This window comes from Fukomys damarensis, unplaced genomic scaffold, assembly GCF_012274545.1.
Source record: "Fukomys damarensis isolate Sample0158 unplaced genomic scaffold, DMR_v1.0_HiC HiC_scaffold_33, whole genome shotgun sequence".
NCBI lineage: Eukaryota > Metazoa > Chordata > Mammalia > Rodentia > Bathyergidae > Fukomys > Fukomys damarensis.
The window spans coordinates 41,580,415-41,589,403 of NW_022900945.1; the positions used below are offsets into that span (position 1 = coordinate 41,580,415).

At 39.5% G+C, this 8,989-nt stretch overlaps 1 long non-coding RNA gene and 1 pseudogene across 5 annotated transcripts in view; one reads left to right on the forward strand and one right to left on the reverse strand.

The window, feature by feature from the left end:
* LOC104849528 overlaps positions 1-8,989 on the reverse strand; it is a 58,933-nt gene that overhangs the window by 41,561 nt on the left and 8,383 nt on the right. For all 5 annotated transcript variants that reach the window (XR_002024784.2, XR_776778.2, XR_004515026.1 and 2 more), the window contains exon 2: positions 25-204. This is a non-coding gene — a long non-coding RNA (uncharacterized LOC104849528). The remainder of the gene's footprint in view (positions 1-24; positions 205-8,989) is intronic.
* LOC117284073 lies at positions 6,864-7,038 on the forward strand (annotated as a pseudogene).

The following is an 8,989-nucleotide window of genomic DNA, read 5'->3' on the forward strand; positions in this document are numbered from 1 at the left end:
AAAAAGGGAAATCCTCTTACCTACCTGCTTGAGCTGAACACAGGGCTCTTCCTGCTTTGAGACTCAAACTAAAACACTAGTGCTTCTTGGGTTATAAGCCTGCCAGCTTTCAGAGTAGAAATAACACCGACTTTCCGGGATCTCAAGTTTGTAGACCACAGGTCTTGGGATCTTTCAACCTCCACCGGGAGCATGGTATATAACCTGTAAAATAAATCATATACATATATATGTGGCACATTGGTTATTTTTCTTTGGAGAAGCCTAATGCAGGTTGCGCCCAGAAACTTGCTCTTAAAACAAGATCCCTAGGTGATTTTTTTTTTTTTTTTTCTGGTGGTACCAGGGATCGAACTCCGAACCTTGCATTTGCAAGGCAGGCAGCAGAACCACTGAGCCAAATCCCTGGCCTCTATCCCTAGGTGATTTTGACTTGGATTCTGACACTGGTGGGGAAACCTTGACCTACAGGATTCATTCCTTCACAACACTTTTTTGTTAAACATAAAAATCTTACCGCCTCTCTCCAGAGGACAATGGCTTCATTACAGAACTTCCGTAGTGTCTATATTTATCTACCAGCTTTCCTAGTTTGAGTTTTAATTTCTATAATCTATATTATAAAAATTTCTCATTCTTGATATGTTAGTGTATAAAATTAGATCTATAAATTAATATTTTATGTAACACGGTTTTAAATATGAATGTACATAAAATTTATAAGTTAAATAGTAACAGTGGGAAAAATACTCCAAATAAAGATCACTGCCCTTCTGTGCTCACAGAGACTCTAATATTCTACCCTACTGTGTTGAATCCCACTACTTTAGGCAGCAAGGTCTCCCTGAAGATTCTCAATTTGTGCTATTCTGCCTGCCCAGAAGACCTTTTGTTCCTTTAATATTTATTAAAGATGTAGCATGTGCCAGCTACAGTGTTTTGCAATGTATCCCATCCTCTGTAGAAAAGTAATGACATAGAGACCACCAGAAGGACAAAGGACAAACTCCTGGGTCCATAATCTATTACTCATTAAAAGCATGATTTGTGTTTTCTTCTGAGACAATGACTTTGAAAAGTTTTTGCTAAAATCCATGACTCTGCTCAGACCTATGAATGGCCAAAAATAACTGTTATGGCTGTGTCTAGATGTCTCCCATGTGGTCATAGGAGATGCTTTCCAGAGGTGGCTGGATCTAGATTGTGTGGTGCTGGGATCAAGAGTGTAATTACTAAATCAGTCCACTGATTGGTTTGGCATAGTTCTGGTTAGTATTAAGGGTGTGCTATACTTGCTCTAGAGTGAATAGCTTGCATAAAATAAGGGGCAAGAGGGTTAATGTGCCCTTGCCTGCCTGCTTGCTATGGACTGTTGCTCCTCTGTGATGCCCCTCTGCCATGCCACCCTGCCTTGGAGATAGCCGATTATGGACCGGAACCTCTACAAACTGTGAGCCAAAGTAAACCTTTTCTCTTTTAAGTTTGGGCATTGGGTATTTTATCTCAGCAACAAGAAAGGTAACTAATACTAAAAGTAGAAAAGAGTTTGACTTTTCTTCTTATAAAACTCTGGATCAAATTCTTCTCAGGTCTGCATTGAGGGAGGTTCATTTGGGGAGTGTCTGTCTAGTTAGCAGAGCAAAAGTTATTAGTTTTAAATTTACCTAGCCTGTCTTATACACCTTCAAGATGTAAGACACCAAGACAAGAGTAACTGATTTTCAAGATTCACAGAGACATCTGATTACTGGCTTTTGCAAGGTCTAGTGCCAACCCTTCCCCCTTAGATTGATGTGTAAAAATCTTGTCACTGTCCTGAACTGGTGGTCACCCGGGTCTCTGAAAAAGCAGAGCTTCACATGATTCAAGCGTTCACAAAAGCAATCATCTCATGGGAAAGTAACTGTCTCCAACTCATAAGGATTTCTTCATAGCTGCAAAACCAGGACTGAGATAATAATCACCCCTGCACCCTATAGAAATGGTCACTCCTCCTGTTTGTGGCCAGTCTGGTCCTCTTCAACATGTGCCTCTTCCAGCCACTACCAAAGCTGGGAGTCCTTTTCCTATCTTCTCTCTCACTTTCCAATTAAAGCTTTTGCTTGTAAACTTATATTGTTGATTAGTTTTAATTTCCAGTTTTACTAAAGCAAGGACCAACATTTCCCGGTGACAGTAATTGCTTCTTTCTCTAAGGGCCACAAAGCCTGAGTTCCATTTCTATCCTCACCTTATCACTCCACGATATGGTTAGCTGTACCCTCAGCTAGGCTACGCAGCTTTCCGGGTCAGGGGACACAGCTTATTCATATTTGTTTCTCAGTAACTGGCATAGTGCCCAAGACCCAGTAAGAACTCAATTAATGTTGATGAATGAGTTAATAAACAAGTGATGATAGCCCAGTATCTGGCACATCACAGAAGACTGATTGAAATGAAATTAAACTGAAAGTGCAGGTCAAAGAATCAAAGGCAGAGGGAATTGCAAGGGGGAGGGGTTGATGAACACTGTCAAAAAGCCAGATATGGTGGCACACACCTATAATCCCAGTGCTCTGCAAGGTTGAGACAGGAGGATTTCAAGTTCAAACCCAGCCTGAGTCACTTAATGAGACAGTCTCAAAAGAAAAATAAAAAGGACTCAATATAAAGTCCCTGGGTTTAAACCCGGGTTTAGAGGCAAAGGGGGCTGGGAACACACAGACACAGCAAGTTGGATTTGACTAACAGGTAGTTAATGTTAAATCCTAGAACAAACAGCAATTGACAAAACGTTTATCACAAAGCCAACAAGTAAAAATCAGTATTTACTTATTCTTAGAGTATTTGTGGCAACTCTTAAAATCAAGTTACTGGGTAAATGTCTTTGAGCCCTGCTGGTTTATTATGCCACAGTCTTCACTACCTAGGCAGGTAAAATTCCCATACCTTAGCTTACAAAGATTAAAGATCTCCCATTCTTGAATTTTAGATGCATCCATAGAATTTTATTTCTATGAAAATGTGGGACCATTAGCTAAGGGGTTGTCACCCATTACCTCCTCCCACCATTCATTCACTGAGCAAGTATTTACAATGCTACTACCCAGTGTTAAGTGGATCTATTCTTCAGCCAATGGTGTAGCTTCTATTTGTAGAGCTTGTTTGTGCTTGTGGCTACATTTTAAAAATATTAAGTCATAGGCTTGCCTAGATTCCCAGGGCAGCTGAACTCCTGGAAATCCTCCTAGAAAAAAAAAAATTTAGAATTTTTCCTGCCATTTGCTGCTTCCAGAGACTGCACTAGCACGGGCATTCAGGTTACCTTCCTTGAGTAGAAATGCTGCCCACGACATGTCCTGGGGTGCCCTGCTTATATTCTGTGGTCAAGGAAGTTGATAGTCCCTTCACCACAGGGTTTGCCAGAGTCTTCCATATGCAAAACTGCATGAGGGTAGGTGGAGGATTGGATGAGATGGTAAAAGTATTTTCTAAGCTTATTTTTCCCCTTAGTTCATTTGATATTGGGAAATGAGGAAGCGGGTCACATGGCATGTTTACATGGAAAGAACAAAGGCCTTTTTTAGGAAGGGATGGATCTGGAGGTCTTGGTCACGCAGTGGGATGACTGATATCAATTTAGACTTTATTGGACCAGGTGATGCCAATTTTCTTATCCTCTGAGTAAGTAGGTAGGCCTGGCCATTCCACCTTATCTTGAGGTCTGACCTTCAGCAGATGTGCCTCCAGCCACAGTTGTAATGTGTCCTCATCTGCTGCTCTGACTCTCTTGCAGGCCCAGCTCTGTTGGACTGCCTGTAATACTGCTGCCTAACTTAGCTGTTTTAAAGAACCTGAAGCTGATATCTGCCATGAGTAGGAGTTCACCTAGTGAGGATTCACCTTGAAGTGGGATAAGTTCAGTGACTATGTCAGACCAAAAGGCCAGTGGGAAGACAGACAGAAACATGAAGCTAGAATGGTAGTGTTACTGGCCACTTAGGTCCATATACTCAGGTTCCTTTGCTCACTGCTGACCAAATCAAGGAGGCCATTTATTTTAGCAAAAAGGAAAAAGGATTTGCAGACATTCCTCTTTAACAACCTAGTTCTGTTCCTGTGACAATGATCTGGCCAGTAAGTGAGGAGTTCTATATAGTACAGTATGTACATTACAATATTCATAACAAAGAAATGGTCAAAGAAAATTCCAACTTGATGATTTTGCTTTTATTTGCATGACCCTTATGTGTAGTACTGTAGTGTATACCAACATAAAACTACAGTGCTGTACTGGACAGTACAATCAGCAAAATTTATAATATGGTATAAACAAGGTATACTGTACAAAAATACATTGAGGCTGAATAAACTAGATGTATAGAACTGCACAGAAAATGGGTAATAAGTGTGAGCAGCAGGTCCTAAGTTCAAACAGCATGCCTTGGTTATTAAATGAGGAATATCTGTATTCAAAGATCGCTCCAAGGAGATGAAGGGGCCATATTTGCCTCAAATCACTATGTCACTATGTACAAGTGAGTTAATGTTCTAACTTTTAAAGTTCCATTTTGCTGTGCCAGTTACAGTAGGGCCACACCACATGGGGTCTTACATGCCACGCTTAGAATTCCTTTTGTTATCTGAGGAGCAATGGAATCCATTAGATTTGTGTTTCTGAAAGATCATTCTAACTGCTGAACAGAGGGCTGATGGGAGGTAGGTCCAGGGAGCAATGCATTTAGAAGCCTGCTGAAGTAGTTCAGGATGATGGTCACTTGGCCCAAGATGACAGTAATGTAACCAAATTCTCTCTCTCCCTCTGGGCTCTTGTCCTGAACACAACAAAATATGAAACCCACAGACACAGCGGTGCAGAATGAACCAAATACAGTTTATTGGAACAAAGAAGAGCTCTCGATAGCCAAGAGGGACTCCAAGGGAGGACACCAAGGGGACACCCAGGTTTAGGAGTTTATATGCACTTTGTGGGGCTGTTTTAGCGGGCATATGAAAATAAGACAATGAAACAATAAGGCTGCCACTTTTAGCTAGGATTCTGATGTCAACAGGAGTAGACTTTTCCTTGGAACCCAACTTCCCAAGGCTTATCTCAGTTTACCTGGGCCCTTGTACTTTGAAACAATGTGGTTGCCATTTTTGGCTAGGCCTTGGACTTTAGGGGAACAGACTTCCCCTGTCCTCTAGCTTCCTGGACCAGACCTTGGTGGTCTCTTTCCCATTGTGTTCCAATTTTCCCAGAGATTATCTTGGTTTACATAGGTCCCTATTCTGTTTGTCATTTCTCTATGTCCTGGCCTTTGTAGTGGGGCAGAGGCTGAAAAGAATTCGTCGTCATGTATTTAGATCAAGTCCTTCTACAAAGCAGCTGATACCATACAGAGCTGGCTTTGTAATACTTCACCAACACCTATCGACTTCACCAGGAATCTCCCTCTGTACCTGAAAGATTGAGGGTGGAAAAGGAGGTGCTCTATTTTCCTCAGAATTCAAACAAAGCACTGTGTACAAACAGTTGTCCTAGTTGCTCCTCTCCAGAACATCTGCCATCGGGATCCAAGGAGAGCCACAGGACTTTTCAGCCTAACACTCACCAGTAACCATGACCTTTAGGGCCTGTTTCCTGGTTCTGGACATTTCAACTCTGTATAAGATTTCCTTTGATATATAAGAAAACATCTCAAAAAAGAGTTAAATTGCTATATCCCCAATTACTGTAATTATTAGGATCATCCTGTCCTCTAGCCTCTGGGACAGTGATGGTGGACCTTTTAGAGTTTTCAATAATACAAACAGCCTGATGTGACACATGTGCCATAGGTTCACCACCACTGCTCTGGGGTCTTTTTATTTTTTTCAGAGAAAGTGATTATTTTTACCATAATTACCCATCAATAATGTTATACACCTTGGGCAAACATGGAGAAATATGAAGAAATGAATCCATTTCACCTTTAAATGATTTTTAAATGGAATTTACAAAAAACTGTCTTTTGGGGGGTTATGATTCATAAAAGGAAGCTGTGATAAATCTAATTCAAGAAATAGATTGGGGAGGGGACATAACTGCTAAGATTCTTCTGATCCATAATTTACTTAATAAATGCCAAGTAAAAGAAACTTTAAAAAAAATCACAATTCATTTCAAAACAGGGTCAGGAAACAGAAATACAGTCTTTTGTGGTTAACCCTGATTGACTGGAAAATATACATGAAGAAGAAGAAAAGCAAAGACTTCTGACTTTACTGTATATGGAGATTACTTTGTAAAGACAAAAAGCAGAGGAAAAAATCAGCAGAAAATGAAACAGCAGTAAAAATTTTAAAAGAAAGTTATACAAACCAAGAAAAAGTATCACATACACCCTCCTAATTCACCACATTTGAGAATGATTATAAAACAGAATTTCTTTGTTCATCCAATGAAGTCTCTTCAAAGGTGCTCTGGGGTCTTTTAACACCATCTCAGAACTCCATCCTCACAATTCCTCATGTTCTTATTGTCTATAAATAATACTATTTTCTCACAAAAGCCTCAGTTTATAGAGAGTTTACATGTCAGGCTCAAGGTTATCACTGTAAGGAAAGCTAGAGCCTACCCACTTCCACAAAACATTGCTTGGAATTTAATTAGAATTCTATACTGTGCATTATATGTTGACTGAACTATTACAATGAATACATATGATTCTCCTGACTGCCCTGTCTGTCCTGGTTTTCTTTCATTAAACTTTTATATGTGACATAACACTTACTTTTTATATTTAATTACTAAGTTTAAGTATCCCTGGTTTTTGCTATCATAGAACCAAATTGCACAAGTTGATTTTCTTCCTTTATTTTTACTGTACTGAGCATATATAATTGTTTCTTGGCCTTTTGGCTAAGATCAAGTGTAGTATCTGTACTGAGCATATAGAACATGCTTAACAAAGATAAATTCATTGCTCAATTAAAAGAATATGCCATTTTATACCAGGTCTTGAGGTGTGCACCTATTATCCCAGCACTCACAAGGCTGGGGCAGGAGGATCACCACAATTTGAGACCAGTATGTGTTATATACCGAGTTCAAGACCAGACTGAACTACATAATAACATCCTGTCTCAAAAAAAAAAAAAAAGTCAACATCTTAAAATATCATGGAAATAGTTTATACTCATGCTATGTAAACAAAAGCATTTGCAGAAATTCACTTTTTCTCCCTCTAAATGACTTGCAGCTGTTTTGAGAGGCTAGCTTTCCTCAAAGCTGGTCTGTATGCACTCAGTTAGAAGATCTAAGAAGTCAACTGCATTTGTGGGACTGCCTTTATGTTGTAAACACACCAGAAAAAAACTAAATCTACCACTTTGTTCAATTAAAAATGGTGACAAAAACACTCACTTTAACAATTTACAGGTGAGTGGAATTTGAGATACGAGAGGTAGGAGTGCTATTGGGTCGTCCCTTTAAAAATGTCTCACCCATTAAACATATTCCTTCTTGCCTCAAACAAAGAATTTGAAAAGTAGGGGTAAAGGGGTAAGGGAAGAACTAGCTCTGCTGAGCAAATTCGGGCCAAAGACAAGGATAAAAGCAAAAATAAAGGTACACTGTGGCCTAGAAGACAGAGTGGGCCAAGGTGAAGAGTCTCGTGGCATTTCATCTTTCTTATGTTGTCCACATCTTGTGGGAGCCTGAGAGAAGTCCTAAATAAAGGGTGCTGAGAATGATTTGGTGTCGTGGGATTCTGTAATTAACATGTACTGCTTATTTCCCAGTCAGGTTTGCCACACCTTTCCTCTTATATCAGGAAGAAAGACTACACAGAATACACTGTGTGTATTCTTTAAATTGAAATCTCCACCAGACACTGGACATAGCAAGAATATTTTGCCTAATACCCAAAAGGAACTGCATGACAAGCAAGCCTTTACTGCCTGTGACATGAAAAGCTTTGTTCAACAACTGACCATCCTATCTCTTTTGCCAAATGCTTAATTTCTACTTCTAAACTGCATATAATCAAATGAAATTCTTTGACTAATGTTAAAGTCATCAATTGATTAAAGCAACTCAATAAACTACCCAGATTAAAGCACCATTTTTGCCGGGCATTGTGGTGCATGCCTGTAATCCCAATACTCAGAAGGCTGAGGCCAGAGGATCACTGTGAGTTTCAAGGCCAACCTGGGTTATATAGTGAGTTCAAGGCCAGCCTAAACTACAAAGTGAGACCCTGTCCCAACAAACAAACAAACAAACAAATAAATAAATAGCTGGGAACGTGGCTCAGGGCCAAGGCCTTGGGTTTGACCCCCAGTACTACAAAAATAAAACCACTATTCTTAAAACAAGTAACTACTAACATAGTTACTACATATTTCCCCATCACATTAATGACTTATGGAGTTGTTTATATCATTTATCAAATTTTCCCTGTTAAAATATTATGCTTATTTACAACAAAGAAGGGAAGCATGGATACTGGTTAGGCAACCAGCAGTGTTACCCACAAAATGTAAGTATGTGTTAGAACAAATGCTTTATAGAGAGCGGGGGAAAGACTCCAGGATAGACATAATTCTTCTTCAGTACTTGTAAAATATGTTGGATCTCCAAACCTCAGTTTCTTTATACGAAAAATGGAAGAGTGTATTATAAGTCTGTCTCCTGAGATGGTTGTAAGGATGAAATAAGCTAATGTGGGGAAAACTTTAACAGAGTGTCAGGTACATAATATGTCCTCAGTAAAGGATTGATTTATTTTATTATCTATTGATGAATGGATCACAAAATAGGATTTCTTTGTTCACACTTCCACTTGCTGGAAGGAAAGGCTGTTGCTGAAGATTCCTGTCATTTCCAACAATCTGATTCATATTGGATATAGTGCACGTGTCCCACGGCAACAGTCAGCAAACCAGAGTTCTTTCCCATGCCTTGCAGATTGATATATATATTCACCAGAACTGCCAGTTGTGCCCCATAATTCCAGAAAGCATG